Here is a 4544-nt window from a genome sequence, read left to right on the forward strand (position 1 = left end):
ATGTATTACCATACCGGTATTGTCACTAAACTGCATCCATGGTCTGGTTATTCTGACAGTTGCACGAACTTGACAAATGTGGGCAAGACAGGGTGGGTGAGGATATGAGCTTTCATTCATTCTACCTTCATCATAGCTGGTTGCTTCCAGGGCACGTGGCCCCCATGAATTCTCCTCCTGATGCCTTCCCCAGACTGTGACTGCTGGTGGGGACTAGACATGTGAAATCTGAGGTGCTACTGAGGCTGTCATGGACCAGCGTCCTCAGCAGCAAACCCTGCCCTGATATCTCCAACAGCCTTCTCTTCTGCAGATTCAGAGATTCTGCTCAGCTGCTCCCTCAGACAAGCAGCCTATGTGGGCAGCTGGACCAACCCAGCAGGGAGGCTTCTGTTGGAGGATGTAGCACTGTGGGAGGAGTTTGTAGAGCTTGCGTGCAGTAATAAACCCCAACATCCTCAGCCTCCACCCTGCTGATTTTCAGGGTGAAATCAGTGCCTGACCTACTGCCACTGAACCTGTCTGGGACTCCAGAGGCCCAGTTGGAAACCAAATAGATCAGCAGCTGTGGAGACTGGCCTGGTTTCTGCAGGTACCAATTCAAATGAGTGTATCCATAACTATCCAAGAGACTCTGACTAGACCTGCAGGAGATGGACGCTGGCTTTCCAGGGTGACGGGCAGGGAGAGAGGAGTCTGGGTCATCGCTGTATCTCCACTGGAGGCTGAAATAATGAGAGAGAAGTGCAAGGTTACATACAAATATTACATATCATGTTCATAATTTTTTATTTGTTTTTTCAGCCTATGTATAAAAGTAATTATGGGTTTTGCCATTGCTTTTAACTGCAAACAAAATGCAATTCCTTTTGCACCAATCTAATAATTTCTTTGCAACTTTTATTCATACTTCAAGCTTATTCAATTTCAAGAAAGGACTCTACAGATGCAAGGCGCGAAAAAGTCCCCGAATTCATCCTCCTCTTCGTGTGCCAGAGTTTCTCTAGGGCACAGGCCCTTGCTTCTTCTAGAGTCTTCTTCACTCTCACAGATCAGGACATCACCTGCCCCACACTGGAGGACAATGTAAGCACATCTAACACATGCACAGAACACACATGAGAGGCAGTGGGGCCCCCAGAGCTCACCCTCCAACCCAATTCTCCTCCCTCATCTCCCTTTTGTCCTTACCAGGGACCCAGAGCATTAGCAGCCCCAGGAGCTCAGCAGGGAACCTCACTGTGAGAAGGTGAACTGAGGAGTCTTGATCAGTCAAAGGCAACGTTGGAGCTGAGCGTTTATCTCAGACTCACAAGGGAAGGTCCTCCCTAGGGGACAGAATGCAAATTCCCTGGTGGGTGCAGTGTGGTGGAAAGAGCCAAGGGGGTTGTGAAGGGTCCTCTCTTATAAGAAAAATAACTTAAATATCTTCTCTGTTTGGAGGGAAATCAACAAGAGATAAAATCCATGCTGCATGAGTAGGATAAATTCCTTGTCCCTTTCATCTTCTCTCTTAGATTTCCTGTTTCTTAGCTCTTCCCAGGTGCATTTTTCACTATTCCTTAGTAAGGCTGAGATTCTGTAAATAATTGATAATTCTTCTTTCTTTATTCTCATTTGTTTGAGTCTAGAATTAGCTTTTTCAATTTTTTTATTGAGGTAATACACACACAGCGCAAAGGGCTGAAATGTTAAATATGCAACGAAGTTTTACGTATGTTCTCCATCCCAAAGAATCTATAGAATATTTCAAATTCTCCAGATTCATTCCTCATGGACCTTCCCAGGCAACAGCTGCTCCCCCACCCCGCTCAAGGTAACTGGAATTCAGATATTCATCACGATAGCTTGGTTTTTCCTGGGCTAGAGTTTCATATACATTGAAGGAAATACCTTTTTTAGGTGGTTGTTTTTTCCTTGCCTCTTGCTCTTTTCTTCACTGCTTGTGAAATCTTCATTAATTTCTGTGCATTCAGCTTAATATCTGCTGTCATTTCCTGTGATTCTGAAAAATTTCCTCTTAAATATCTTACAGAGCATATATGCAAGAAATCATTTCTCTTCATTTTGTTCATCAAGAAATGCTTTTACTTTACCTTTATTTTGGAAACATATTTTCACTAGATAATGAATCCTTGATTGAGTCCCCTCCATTCAGTTATTGGTCCCATGAACAGTTAAACAAGGATTTTATTACTGTTTCTCTGGTAAATTGAACCAATTTTTTTCTTAATACATTTGAGATTTTCTCTTCCTAAGTGATTCAGCATTTGAACTATGATCTGTATACTGATGTACGTCTTCATGTTTATCCTGAATAAGTTCCATTTTTTTTTTTTTTTTTTTTTTTTTGGTGTCATAGACTAACGTGTTTCATTACTCTTAACACATTTGCCAGTAGTTCTCAGGTCTCTCAGGTGTGTTACCTCTCAGAGACGCTTTCTGTGTGGTTATTCTCTGTAGTTCACTCTACAATGTTGTTGTATACTTTCTATTTATGTTATGTCTTAGGTAATTTTCAGAAGAGCCTTAGGACCAGGCTCTGGAATGTGGGTGCTCTTGTAGTGACAGCACCTCTGGGCCTGGGGCGGGGCAGATCCACAAGGAAGTGGCTCAGGGTCTGAGTGGCCAACACAGAATGAGGTCCTGGAGCTCGGATTTGGGATGATGCAGAGTTGGGGCTGGGAGGCAGCCCCATCCCAGGCAGCACAACAGTGGCTGCTTCTTGGGAGGATGTGGAGGGAAGGTATTGCAGGATCTTCCTCTCTGGGGTGATGTACATGCCCATGACTGCAGGTATTTTTAGTGCCAAAACCACCAGTGTCCTCTGTGGAATAGGCTGCTGTGATCCTCATCAGTGAACGCTAAGGGACCTTCATCAGGAAAGCTGTAGAGTGGAGCTACCTTGGGGGATACTGAGGTCCTCAGTTGCAAAGGCTGCAGGGTCCTCTGCAGAGCAGGCTGTGGGGACTGCAGTGGCCTTTCCTCCTGGCTGGTGACAACTGCCTCCTGCTTCTTTGCTCCTAGATGTCTCAAAACTCTCAAATGTGCCATCTCCCTGTGATGCTTTCTGTATGGTAATTCTGGGATTTTTGTCCACCGTGTTCCTGCACTTATTTAATTGGACCCTTGAGGTCTCCAAGGGATGTTTTCTTTCTTAGAGAGCTGTCTAACTGTTGGTTTTGCTTTTTGTATGTGTGTTTATGGTTTCTTTTGTGGGAGGGGAGGTGAGCAGATTAAAGTTAGTATCCCCTACTCTGTCATTTTGCTAATATCACTCCCCCAGGACATCATTTTGAAGGTACCCTAACACTATCCCACTATCATGGGATAATACTTGAGCATGTGGAGCTGAGAGTATTTAGCATTTGGGAGAAATGGGAATTGCTTTGATGACGGGTGCATTGATGTCTCTTGTATCCTCCAAAATGCCTGTGACAAGAATTCTTATCGTGCAGCTTCTTCTAACAGTGTGATTTTGGCTCTCCTCCCGTTAAGCCTACTGCTTTACACTTCATTTCTGTTGACTCTTGGCGGGGATGTGACTGTAGTAGAAGTAACACTATTTCCCTTGTGAGGCTATAAGAGGCTATTTAGTCTGCATAACTTCTGTCTACTCCTGTGGGGGAAGTGTTGAGGGAACCAAGTAGCCATATGAATCGGCAAACAGCCCCATCTGAGAACCCTGTATCCAGTGTCAACCACCTTTGAGATGAAACCTTCCCCACCCACCCTCTGACTGCATCCTTAGGAAAACCTGGCAGGAGCTTTTCTGAGCCCAGGCAACATCCAGAAGAGCAGAGATAATAAGCAGATGATTGCACTTTTCATGTGTCATTAAGTTTGGGGGTAGTTCGTTTTGTTTGCATCAATAGTACCCAGAATACCAACTTATAGAAGGAATATAGAATTAGAAAGTCAGTTATTGATACTAAATGAACCTGGGTCCATTTTATATTTCTTACAATATTTTCACAGCTTGTCTCTGACATTATGGTAAAATAAAAAGTTATAAAGAGTATGTGCAAATGTACAAAAGGTAATGGAGAGAGAATCAAGGAGACCCAATAAATGAAAACTGATTCCATGTATACATATTAGAAAACTTAATATTGTAAGCATAACAGCTCTCCCCAAATTAATTCAATACAGTGACAATCAAAATCACTGGGGATTTTTGTTGAAATTGAAAAGATGTTTCTAACTTAGATGAACAAGCAAAGAGGCAAAAGACAGCCATGGTAATTTTACATAAGGAGAGAGAAATGGGAGGACTCAAAATGAAAACCTATATTAAATAACCATACTGTGGTTGGGTGCAGTGATTCACACCTGTAGTTTCTGCAGTTCGGGAGGCAGAGGTGTGTGGATAGCTTGAGCTCACGAGTTTGAGATCAGCCTGTGAAACATGGTGAAACCCCAATACTACAAAAAGTACAAAAAAAATTGCTGGACATGGTGGTGCACACCTGTGGTCTCAGCTACTTGAGAGGCTAGGTAAGAAGGTCCCTTGAGCCTGGGACACAGAGGGTCCAGTGAGCTGA

At 43.5% G+C, this 4544-nt stretch overlaps 1 pseudogene across 1 annotated transcript; it reads right to left on the reverse strand.

Annotated features, from left to right (window-relative positions):
* Positions 1-340: 340 nt before the first annotated feature.
* On the reverse strand, positions 341-2788 carry LOC111524950 (annotated as a pseudogene). The gene is made up of 3 exons (XR_002725918.1): positions 2575-2788; positions 1192-1263; positions 341-725 (listed from the first exon to the last, which is right to left on the reverse strand). The product of XR_002725918.1 is annotated as an immunoglobulin kappa variable 2D-28-like (transcript).
* Positions 2789-4544: the final 1756 nt, after the last annotated feature.

The sequence above is a fragment of the Piliocolobus tephrosceles genome, chromosome 15 (assembly GCF_002776525.5).
Source record: "Piliocolobus tephrosceles isolate RC106 chromosome 15, ASM277652v3, whole genome shotgun sequence".
In the NCBI taxonomy this organism is placed as follows: domain Eukaryota; kingdom Metazoa; phylum Chordata; class Mammalia; order Primates; family Cercopithecidae; genus Piliocolobus; species Piliocolobus tephrosceles.